This window comes from Epinephelus lanceolatus, chromosome 8 (genome assembly GCF_041903045.1).
Source record: "Epinephelus lanceolatus isolate andai-2023 chromosome 8, ASM4190304v1, whole genome shotgun sequence".
NCBI lineage: Eukaryota > Metazoa > Chordata > Actinopteri > Perciformes > Serranidae > Epinephelus > Epinephelus lanceolatus.
Window position 1 is genome coordinate 31701868 of NC_135741.1, and position 12786 is coordinate 31714653.

Sequence of the window (12786 nt, forward strand, 5' to 3'; positions counted from 1 at the left end):
AGAATGGGGAAAGACAGGTGGGGATTAGGCAGGAAAGGTCGACGCTGGTGGAAGAGAGAGCTCCTGTAAAAATCATGTTGCGATGACAGGGCTGGGGGGATGATAGACATATGAGGGGATTGATGAGGAGGTGGAACCAAGTGAGAATGGAGGATGAAGGGGAAGAGTAGCCGAGAGCGTGAGGGAAAAATGTAGTGTAATAACAGAGTGAAAAATGATGGATAGATTTGTGGATTGAGGAGGAGGAAGAGAGGGGTGAGAGAGGCAGATGAAAAAGAGGCAAAAGTGAGAGGAAAAATAATATGATGACAGGGTGAGCAATGATGATTGGAGGGGTGACGGGTGAGGGGAAAAAGCAAGGAAGACAGAGCAGCTGTAGGAGAAGAAAGGAGTAGAAAAAATGTCAGAGAGGAAGGTAAAAAATAAAAGGCAGTCAGTCATGGAGGCAGAGAAATATGGAGGAAGAGGAAGAAAGAAAGAGTGATGCTAGAGACAGCAATGAGGAACCACAACATGCTGACAGTCAGGAGAAAACACAAGAGATGGATGAGCAGACGGGAAACAATGGGAGAAATAAGAGAGAGGGAGGCATGACTCAATGGAAATGGAGACATAATCTGAAACAGAGAGACAGACGCAGTAGGAGAGGAGAGCTCTGCAGACTAAAGGCAGATATTAGAAACCTCTACTTTAGCTCAGCAGGAAATCTCTGCTTATTAGCCGCTGGGTACTTTGTTAATATTCAACAAATGGTCAGAGAGGTAAATTATTTCGCCTCACGCTGATCTCGGCTTTATTAATCGCAGTGGGTGCATCAGCAACACATTGAATTCAACAGAACTGTGACGTTTATTTGCTTTGTTCAATATTTGTTTGTTTGTTCAAGCAGAGTCCTCACACCCCCCACCACATCTTAGCAACGAATTCTAACAGCAAAACCTTTTGATAGCCAATTGGAATGATGACGAAACTATGGTTATTAATCAAAGGCTGTAAACATTGTGCCTTTTTGTATGACCCTGAGCTGTGAAACCTACTTTCAAAAAGCACTGGGTGTTTTCGGACCGGAGGAACTTTTCCATTGTTTTAAGTTTTTTAGCTTTTTGTTGTGTCTGCACTGTAAGAACTAGGAATGATCACAGTTCTTAGATTGTTTAGAGGGACTTTTTTAAGCTCCTACTTCAGAGTAGGTAACATGCATCATGTTTACATTCTTACATTATGTTTCACCACCCCATTCGTTTAGTCATCAAAGAAGACATGACTCGCCGTTTCGTAATTGGGAAAAGAATTCTGATAGCTTCAAGTTTGCGGGTTGTGACATGCACTGATGTTTTTATAGACATAGCCATTTTCTGTAAAAATAATGAATGTAGCTACCGTGATGGGCAGGCTGTCAACATGTTTATTTCTGCTATAAAGTTTTGGAGCCAGCCTTAAGTGGCCATTCAAAGGACTGCAGTTTTTGACACTTCCATCTTGGCTTCATTTTTCATTGACTGAGGCTGCCGCTTGGTTGTCAGTCACTTGATAATGTTTTCAAAGGTTCAACTATTTGAATTCCAAGCATATGATGCACTCCACCTCTTAATTTGAAACTATAACCTCCCGACTTCATTTGAAGATAAGACGTTTCTGCTACTTTTTCCACAGGTAATCTAACCCTGGTGGAATTCATGCTTTGCTCAGCCAACTTAAGCATCAGGTACTTCATCTGAATTATAGTCTGGGTGCCACAAGGGCGCTATGACCTTGCTTAATTCAATATAAAGGCTCAGCTTAATTGAATATGAAACCAAGTCTGCAGTGGAAACACCAGTGACATTCAGCATCTGTGAGCATCACAAGATCCTATTGGGTCAGACAGGCTGAAATCCAGCTCACATCCTCACTTTAGTGCATTAAATCAGCAATACAGCAAAAAGGGCTGGTGACACTCGGATCTGCAAGAGGGAACTGAGAGTGGCTTTGTAAACACACACATACACACACACACACACACACACACACACACATATACATTTGCAAAGATTCAAAGTAAGTGTAACTGTGAGTCAGCAGCACATGTTCAAGAGAAACAAATTTAGATTTAGCTCACACACACACACACACACACACACACACACACACACACACACACTCCCTTGGTTTAAATACAACTTCTTTATCCTGCACACACCATCACACATGCACCGAATTTTTGGAAATTTTTTGTCTCCCAGCTTGACCTCAGAACGATGAATGGCTCTTATTCAGTATAAAAAACCCACATTCTTTACCCCACCATACACACACACACACGCTCGCCCCTGACTCAGTCGAGAAACACCAGCTGCACCCACCCCACCCTTACTCTTGGGACAGTTGCCATAGAAACAGCAACCATGCCGACATAATTTGCGAGGGGGTGTTTGTGGTGTGTCGAGGGGTGTCTCTTGGCCTTGCCTCCTCACCCACTCCACACACCCCCCTAATATCTCTCTCTCTCTCTCTCTCTCTCTCTCTCTCTCTCTCTCACACACACACACACACACACACTCACACACATACAGATGAATGATTTGGCCCACATCTCTCATCAACACTTTGGCTAAAACACAGAGGGCAGTTTGGAATAATGGAGTGTTTTTCCAAGACATCAAAGCTATTTAGTTAATGGAAGGGCGTGCGCGCGCCCACACACACACACACACACACACACCCATTCAAGCATACCATGTTCAGGATATAAAAAGCCATCATCTGTGCCACAAAGCCTGGCTATCAGTCACCACCAACATTCAACAGGATATTAACACACACACTGGCCAACTCTAAATTAAACTCTTCAGCCATTATTAACCACATATGGTCAGGAGAGGTCAACCAATTCACCTCGCGGTCTACAATAACTTGTGAATGAGAGCTTATGTAAGTGGCGGTGAAAGTGGCAGTGAAATTTTCAGCATTCGTCTGTGTGGGTTTGATGATTTTATCGACCCAGAGGCAATCTTGTTCTCCAACTCTGCAGCCTTTTCAGAAACTCTGAATTACAGTAAAATTGATTTTTTTTTTAACAATGAGTCTCGGCTCTCAAATGCCTTCAAATCACACTGAAAACTGGAAGAACAATCTGATACCAAAATAGCAAGTTGTCATGTGGCAGAGAGAGGAGAACTTAAAGCAGAGAATATCAGAAAAATATCAGAAGTCACTCTATATTGTGGGAAAGCTGGTTTAAAAAAGTAGAGTGACTATAATTACATTCTGTGAAAAGGTTGGGTAATACATGGTTACTTCTCTGTGCAATATTTCTTCAGGACTGATTTCTGCATCCTCAAACGATCCTGTAGCTTGTATCTATCCTGTAACTTCACAAATGTCTCCTGAGTGCTCTTTATCATGAGTTTCATAGCAAAAATATTGACTTTTAACTTTTACCATTGTTTTTAGCTTAAAGTTGAGACTGTCTAGAAATGCCAATTATCATTTTTGGTGACAGATAGTGGATTTGATAGTAGTGTGGTGCTAAATTCTGGGGCTGTCATATTCTAGTCAGTTGGTCGATGGGTTGGTCTATATGCTACTGTCCAACTACATTCTCATAGGCTGGACAATCGCTAATGTTACTTTAATAAGACCGTGTGTCCACCAAAAGCATTTCTTTTCCCAGCTGGAAACGGCAATTGTCATTGTTAAGCACTTGTATTTGTCCTCTGATACGGCGGGTTATGTGGTATTTGTCCCGCCCTTTTTCCACTATAATTGGATGGCTGGAGACAGTGACGAGCGCAGCATTTTAGGTAGAGGTAGAATTTCAGTTGACAATGTCATAAAGGATTTTGCTTGAATGTTTTAAGCACATTTTCATTGTCTAACATCGTCAAAAGTTCAACAGACCACAGGTACGAGTTCTGGCCTTCTGTCAAAGGTGCCAGTATTGTAAGTTATAGCATATAACTATAATCATAAAAGCCAATCAAGATAAGATAAAGATATAGAAATGTGTATAAAATAGGTAATTATAATAGCAAAAACAGCCTTTATGTTCATTGAAAGCAGCACAATTTGCTCATTCTGCACACACATACACACATGCAAACACACGCATACACACGCGCCTGCTGAGTGCAGCCAGTCTTAGCAGCATTCAGTTGACAGCGAGGTCAACGAGGGTCGTGACCTCTGATCCGGGCCAATTGGCCTCTGACTCCTGTCACTGGGAATCAAAGGCGGAGAAGGTTAAGACGTAAAAGAACAGAGACGCTAAGACATAATCCTACTGGTGCATGCACGCTCACACACACGCACACACACACACACGCACACACACACACACACACACACACACACACACACACACACTGAAACGTCTGTGCGTGAAAGGCTCCTTTATAGTGGTGCAAGTGTCTGCCTGTCTGTATTTGCCTCCATCAGTGTCTGTTTTTGTTTATTTACTGTTTGTGTGCTTACATGTATGTGTGGGCTAGCGGTAGGTATTTTTATCCATGGTGAACATTAGATTAAAGGCTTCTGGTCATGGGAGCTCTGATGGACCTCAATGTGATTAGAGAAAATGTGTGGCGTGTGATACAGCTAAGAACATTCCTGCACTGCTCGACACACAGACGCACACACAGAGCAATGTATATGTGTGCTAGCATGCTTGTGAATGACCACACCTGTGCATGAGCAGAAAGACTGCAAAAGACTTCATACAACGTGCAGGTAAATACTCCTGGACCTACAGCAGAAGAATGAAGCTTGTGTTGTGCTGATCCAGCTGTCTTTCAAATGTTGTTTAGACTGAAACTGTTTTTTTTTAGTTAACCCATAATTAAGTGTCTTTTAGTAGTGAATATTTTTTTTTAATTTACTGCTTGTTATTCAAAGGATGCTTTTTACAGCATACTTGTCAATAAGATGTACAAAAGGGAAAAGTTACGGCAAGCTTGTCTCGGATTAAACCCAGACGAGGCAATTTGCGAGCGATTTAAATCAATGATCAGCTCTCTGTGCATCCTCTTTTTTTACAACATGACATGCAGTGCAGACATTAAAGGGATTTTCAACCAGCTTCGTATAATAACATTGTGGGCAGTATGTGTAAATAGACTGTGGTAAACTTCCCTCCATCTTACCAGCAACCAGATCTCCCTGCTCATCTCCCATAACAAATCCGGTGAATAATGCGAAACATATCATCAGGCAGTTTTTTTTCTGGCTCTAGATCTGTTGCTCAAACTACAGATTGTGCATCCTCATTCTCATATGTACACAAACACAGACACAGAGTATAGAAGCAGATCAAGAAAGACTCAGATCAAACTCAGATTAACCTCCAACACTAAGCAGCGATGATTTAATATGGACCTAGAGTCTGTTACTGTGTTGCCAATTTCTCCTCTCAAATGTTTTCATAAACACATTTCAGTGAATGGTTTAACCATAATTTGAGATTGTTTGTCATATTTTCTGCTTTGTCAACATGGACAAGTTCACATTACATCGCCTGCCAGTGGGAGCTTTTATTGGTCTGGTGTGGTGCACTGCATTCTGGTGGTCAAAAGCCAATGCCACAGCCCTTTGTCTCTAATCATGTAGTAACAAATCCAGAAGTATTAACATCTTTCTACTGCATAGACACGCCGTGAAGGCTGGCAATGAAAGTGTAGCCCCAGTGGCCTAATGGATAAGGCACTGGCCTCCTAAGCCAGGGATTGTGGGTTCGAGTCCCATCTGGGGTGTCTTACAGCAGAGTGGCGCAGCGATGGGACGGGTGTGACGCTCTGATGACATGTTATGTGTGCAACCCACCACTGGGAGATTTAAAAGCAGTTTGCAACTAACTCTAAAAATGACATCAAGAGTCAAAAAGTTCTGCAAATTTTGGGAAACAATGAGGTTTGGGAGCTCCTTACAATGCAAGAATGAGATTAACCCCCACATAATAGGAATGATTGCTATTGCCATTTATGTGCCGGACATAGATATGTCACAGTAGATGCTGACGCTGTTGTGTTACACATCACATCCGTCACTCCTCTTCTGCTTACTGAATGCCAGCATGCTACCTAAAATAACACCCTGTTGTTTGGTTTTGTGTAGTGAAAGAACTTTGTAGCAGCCCTCTAGTGCGATTGCTTTGTAAAGAGGGCTACTGTGTCTTAACAAAACTGGTCAGCTTGTGTTCTATGAGGCCCCCGTGGCCTACTGGATAAAGCACTCTGTCTCCAGCCCAAGCCAATATCACTGTGAGTTACATTATCTCTAGTTGTGTCACCTCTGCCACTGCCATGGCGACCTCAGGAGCCACTGTCGTATTGTTTAAAGACAATGTTTCTGCTAAACCTATTGTTGGTGACTTTACATCAAGCCCCAGTGGCCTAATGGATAAGGCACTGGCCTCCTAAGCCAGGGATTGTGGGTTCAAGTCCCATCTGGGGTGGTTTACAGCAGAGTGGCGCAGCGGAAGCGTGCTGGGCCCATAACCCAGAGGTCGATGGATCGAAACCATCCTCTGCTAACAGTCTTTTACTGGGAGAATTACGCAATTATAATCTATATGAATAGTTCAGTAGCAGCTATGGGTGCCATCATGGCTACACTGAAAATATAGATTCAGACACAATGCAGTGAACCTCAGATGGTACACCAGTTGTAACCTGCTGTCCACCAGTCTTCAGAAGAATCTCAGATGGAAAAGGCGCTGATGACAAAGAGGTATTCCTCTTGATAAATTTGTTAAACATATTTCCTAATTAAAAGTAAAGGTAACTGATGGCCTGACAACATGCTCAATTCTCTTGGCTGGCTGGTATCTGCTAAAAGTATTTATCAAGAAACCTCAAACATACAGCAGTTCTGGTCAAAAGTTTAGTATCAGTGCTCAACCTACAGTATATTGGTTTTCAAGTAACCATAGCAACAGTACTAAAGAGGTAAAGCCAGAGATTCTCATAAGACGGTCACTGGCTGTGGGATGCCTCAATTATCGAATACTGAGAGTGCACTCTTTTGTACAGTGAGATCTGCACTACTTCCATAAGTTACAGCATGCTTTCCATGCTGGCCTCACAACACATCAGTTCTGAGATGATGACCAGATATGCTCACTGCTGAACAGGTGGGATGTTTGATAATTTTATTTTCATGCAGGCAGTGCTAGTTATTCCACAGTGTATGAGCAATAACAAGTTTTAGGGAGGAAACTTTCCCAAATGAGTGCAGGACTTGCAACACGTATCAAGTAAAACATAAAAATAGTTCTGTAAGCCTTGCAGGAGTTTGCAATGGCACAGTGAAATATGAGTGACACACACTATAAGATACAAATGAAAAAAAGGATGATGAAAGAATCAAGTCTCTCTTTCAGTCGTTATCTCACTCATGGGAGTCCAACTTTGTTATTTTCCTGGTGTTTTACAGCGAGTTCTCCTTGTTGTACATCCAGACACACCATTTTTTGCTGCATGTACACACACAAGCGACACTTTAATCTCTCCAATTATTCCCCCACAGCCTACAGCATCGACTATGTCCAAGTGAATGTGTTTGTGAGCTGCATGTGTGTAGTTTTGCTTCTGTGACTGTCTTTGTCCGTCTGTTTGTGTACTCTCCGAGCCCCAGGGAACTTTAGCTGTCTGGTGCAATGTTCCCAGGGGGAGGACTTTGTTAGCTGCGCCACCAGAGGGGGATAATGGGGGCGGGGGGTGAGGAAACCGGGGCACATTTCCTGTGGAAATGGGGTTATCACTTCACCAATTACTGTTGCAATTACAGCAGGAGACCTGCAGAAGCCTGGGAACAAAGCCTATAGGCACACAGATGGGCACTCATGTGGAGACATACACAAGCATGTACACCCACACACAAAAATCATTTTTAACACACGTCTACATTGATACAGTAGTTATAAAATCTCACAAGGTGCCTTTCCATCCATTTGTTTTTATGTGCATTTTTAATTTGAGAGGAAAAAAACGCAATAATCTCAAAATATTGCAAAAAAAGGTTTTACTCATGGGTGAGGTAGAAAAGTTGGCGTATAAATAATATGGAACATGTGACTAAGTGCAATGGAAACATATTCAGTGAATAAATAATGATACAGTCACGATGTATCGTCACTGTACAGGCCACTGCAAGCTCGCTTAATCATCTCTTGAGGCTTTCAACATGCTTATGTACACAGGGTTGTTACCAGAACTCCTCCCACAGCACATAGCGGTAATATTAGTGGCTCAAAACTCTCTATTTCTGACTGGCGCTCTTTTAATTACCTCATTTTGTCACACCCTTTTCTGCAGTGACACCTGACAGGAGAATTAGCACCACCTGCTGCTTCTCATGATGAACCAACTTCCAACATAGGCATAAAAATAGTGGATGGAAAAATGAAAAATTCACATTTTATGTTGCCATCTTTCTTAAAATTCCATTGATATCAGGTGTTCTTGGTGGCTTAAATTCTGCCATGATTGGCCATGTCCCAATCAATTATACAGTGCCCTCCAAAAGTATTGGAACAGTAAGTCCAATTCGTTTACTTTTGTTGTAGACTGAAAATATTTGGGTTTGACATCAAAAGATGAATATGAGACAAGAGATCAACATTTCAGCTTTTATTTCCAGGTATTTACATCTGGATCTGATACACAACTTAGAAGATAGCATTATTTGTAATGGAACACAAATTTTTTAGGTGAGCAAAAGTATTGGAACATATAAACTTAAAATAGATTAAAGTGAATGAGACTTATTATATATTTATATTTATATTTAGTTGCAAATCCTTTGCTTTCAATAACTGCATCAAGCCTGAGACCCACTGACATCACCAAACTTTTGCATTCTTCTTTTGTGATGCTTTTCCAGGCTTTCACCGCAGTCTCTTTCAGTTGTTGTTTGTTTTGGGGGGTTACTCCCTTCAGTCTTCTCTTCAGCAGGTAAAATGCATGCTCTATTGGGTTTAAGTCTGGAGACTGACTTGGCCAGTCTAAAACCTTCCACTTCTTGCCCCTGATGAACTCCTTTGTTGTTTTGGCAGTGTGTTTTGGGTCGTTATCTTGCTGCATGATGAAGGATCTCCCAATCAGTTTGGTTGCATCTTTCTTTAAATTAGCAGACAAAATGTTTCTGTAGACTTCTGAGTTCATTTTGCTGCTGCCATCATGTGTTACATCATCAATGAAGATGAAAGAGCCCTTCCCAGAAGAAGCCATGCAAGCCCAAGCCATGACATTACCTCCACCGTGTTTCACAGATGAGCTTGTATGTTTGGGATCATGAGCAGATCCTTTCTTTCTCCAAACTTTCACCTTTCCATCACTTTGGTAAAAGTTAATCTTTGTCTCATCAGTCCATAAAACTTTTTCCCTGAATTTTTGAGGCTCATCTCTGTACCTTTTGGCAAATTCCAGCCTGGCCTTCCTATTCTTCTTGCTAATGAGTGGTTTGCATCATCTGGTGTAGCCTCTGTACTTTTGTTCATGAAGTCTTCTGCGAACAGTAGATTGTGATACCTTCACTCCTGCCCTCTGGAGGTTGTTGCTGATGTCACTAACAGTTGTTTTAGGGTCTTTCTTTACAGCTCTCAATATGTTTCTGTCATCAACTGCTGATGTCTTCCTTGGTCTACCTGTTCGACGTTTGTTGCTTAGTACACCAGTGGTTTCTTTCTTCTTCAGGACATTCCAAATGGTTGTACTGGCTATGGCCAATGTTTGTGCAATGGCTCTGATTGATTGTCCAACTTCTCTCAGATTCACAATTGCTTCTTTTTCACCCATAGACAGCTCTCTGGTTTTCATGTTGGTTCCACCTCTAAATGCAGTCTGCACAGGCAAAACCTATCGTACTCAATCTGAAACTGAGCTCAGTCATCCAGTGCTATTTATTGTTTGAATAATCAATGTAATTGGGAGACACCTGGGCAACAAGACACACCTGTCAGTCACATGTTCCAATACTTTTGCTCTCATGAAAAATGGGTGGGTTCAAACAAAAGGTGCTATCTTCTAAGTTGTGTATCAGATCCAGATGTAAATACCTGGAAATGAAAGCTGAAATGTTGATCTCTTGTCCCATATTCATCTTTTGATGTCAAACCCAAATATTTTCAGTCTACAACAAAAATAAAGGAATTGGCCTCACTGTTCCAATACTTTTGGAGGGCACTGTAGCTTGTGGTCTCTCACAACTTTAATAATGTGTAAAGTTGACCAGGCAAAAGAGATAATTTTCGAGAATCAGTAAAATCAAAAATAATGACATTGAAAGGTCTAACATGCCTGTCTTTCAATTGGGGTCTTGTGAAGTACCGTAGATGCAGAGTAAGGTGCCTAACGAAGGATAACATGACAATGTGTCAAGCCCAATGCTCAGTTTTTAGTCCTGATGCCTCACATCGTCAGATCTGACCAGCATTAGGCTGATATCTTGTAGTCTGATGCTAGCATCACTCATTGCATCATTTTACATGATGTTAATCATCTCGCCACCTGTCAGATTTATCCTCTAATTGGCATCATGCCTCTGCGTTGGGCACCGTTGTTCTATGGTTATGCATCTGTTCCTACAAAGTAAAAAAATCAACACTGTTCATCATTCACATGCACCAATTCTCTGCGTATTGCTTCTTCCTTTTTCACATGGATTCAAATTCTCACACATTCAAACATACGTATGTGCCCACGCACACACACACACACACACCCACACACACACAACCCATACCACAGAAACATTATAGCCAAACACACAGACGCACCACATCTGGACTGTGTCTCAGACAGACCAGACCCACGTGGACGGCTTGACCTCCGACCTCGGCGTGTATGATTATTCATCATCATCAGACTGCTTGGCCCGGGTCGCCGTGCTGCTGCGTACACACATCAGAGTCCATTTACTGTTTGCTTTTTATCTTTTTCATCTTTATTTATCTAAGAGCGGGTTCACTGAGAACACTCATTGTTTTCTCTGCTTCACATTCACACAGTTGCGTACAGTTTCATGTGGGAGGCGCGCAGTGCAGAACAATGTTGGTGGTTAAATGGTTTGCTCAGTGCTACACGCAGACGTTTTTGATTAGCAGCTATAACAAGTCATTTTTTTCTCATTCTAATATTTTGAATTAATTTGGGGATTTGAAAACACAATATTTATTTCTCATTCTGATGAAAAAGACCAAGAGAATAGACTGCAGATGATCTCAGTCAACGTTGCATCTCCTGCCAGCATTCAACTGTAGTTTCCTTAAACGATGATGAAGCTGATCCACTCTGACTTTGACAAAGTAGCATGGTGTGTTTTCATCTTATCAATGTGGTTATAAGCTTTTTAGGTATGAGGACTTGCAAAATCCTCCCAAAACAATAGCCTCACTTGCAACAACAAACCATCACACGCCTGAGTTGAATTATTATTTTTTCCCCTGCATGCACACTTTTAGGATTTGAAAAGCTGTCCCTATTCCTAAAAAAGCTTGACTTTAAAGCTTTAAAGTACATAAGTAAGTACCACTTCATGCTGGTGAGGCTGAGATTTGAGGTCTACAACTCAAATTGTCTTATCCCAAGAGGACACAATCACCCTTAGTGGCCTGGACTGGTGACAGATACTCAAGAAAATCACTAGTGTGGACTCACAGATTAGTGAGTACTCTGTGCAGCAAAATCATCAGCATCTATTAAACTGCATGAGACTTAAGATGACACTTTGTTAGGGTTTCTGTATGTCCGTACCCATCAGAGTGAAAAATCACTGCAGTCACTAAACTCTGGCTTCTATTTCTTGGCTCAGCATCAAACCATGTGAGACATTCGGTATGCTATGTGGACATTTGCTCCGGCAAATGGGCGATAACAATATCTCTACATCAGAAAAATGGGCTACCATAAAAAAGTAGCTGTCCTTTGATGGTTATTGATAGTCATGATGACTACAGTGAGTTCAGATTTATATTTACAATCAGCTTTGAGGGTCAAATTTATGACAAATCTCCACTTTAATGCCCAGCCAGACGATAAAAACCATTATCTGTTGTGGTACATCCTCCCTATTTTCTGATAAGTCCTGGTTCTATTTAAACAGGAAAAGGAAGTCTGACTTCCAACCTTTCGTGGCACTTGTCTGATGTTTCCATCACTGACAAAATAGACAGAGACCACAAGAATCTGATTCTCAATTCTTGTGGTTTCATCTTGTTTACGTAGCCATGGGAATGTCTGATAGCTAACACAGAGGGTTAAAGATCTTGTGCGCTAATCTGAGGCTTGACTGGAGTCTGTAAGCTGCCATTTTCCTTTAAAGGTATAATAGGCAGGGTTGGTGGTTACTGTTTGTAAACACGCTTACCAGTGAAAGTTAAAGTAAAAGCCAACCCCAGATTCATCCTTGTTTGGGAATTTTGGCTCACCATATTTGGGTTTCTTCTGAGCTTTGTCTCTTGGATGCCTGCTGCTTACTGTCTGGCAGCTGGTTGCTACCTTTTTTTTTTAACAAAGCCCCGACCTCACCTGAGTGCTGTGGGGTTACATGTCTATCTCAAACATGGAAAATAAGAAGAACATGAGAAAAAACAGGGCAGAGTCTCTGCAGAAAAATACACCACCACACACTTCAGGTGGGTGCTAAGTGATGATTAAGAGGGACTACCTTTGTATAGGTCTTGACATTGATTTTAAGGAAAATCCTGCGTAGTGTCTTTAAGTTATCTTACACTCAATCGATCAAATTCTCCGCAATCATTGTAGAAATGGTGACAGCTTGATATTTCCTTTGGGAATGAACCTCTGAGTGTCT

General features: G+C 41.6%; 1 protein-coding gene and 3 non-coding genes across 5 annotated transcripts in view; 3 read left to right on the forward strand and 1 right to left on the reverse strand.

The window, feature by feature from the left end:
- Window positions 1-12786, reverse strand: part of sema3h (sema domain, immunoglobulin domain (Ig), short basic domain, secreted, (semaphorin) 3H) — a 76534-nt gene that overhangs the window by 50829 nt on the left and 12919 nt on the right. The gene's annotated exons all lie outside the window — the stretch shown is intronic.
- On the forward strand, window positions 5654-5726 carry trnar-ccu (transfer RNA arginine (anticodon CCU)). Its single transcript has one exon. It is a non-coding gene; the product is annotated as a tRNA-Arg (tRNA).
- trnar-ccu (transfer RNA arginine (anticodon CCU)) lies at window positions 6355-6427 on the forward strand. The gene has a single exon. It is a non-coding gene; the product is annotated as a tRNA-Arg (tRNA).
- Window positions 6434-6505, forward strand: trnam-cau (transfer RNA methionine (anticodon CAU)). Its single transcript has one exon. It is a non-coding gene; the product is annotated as a tRNA-Met (tRNA).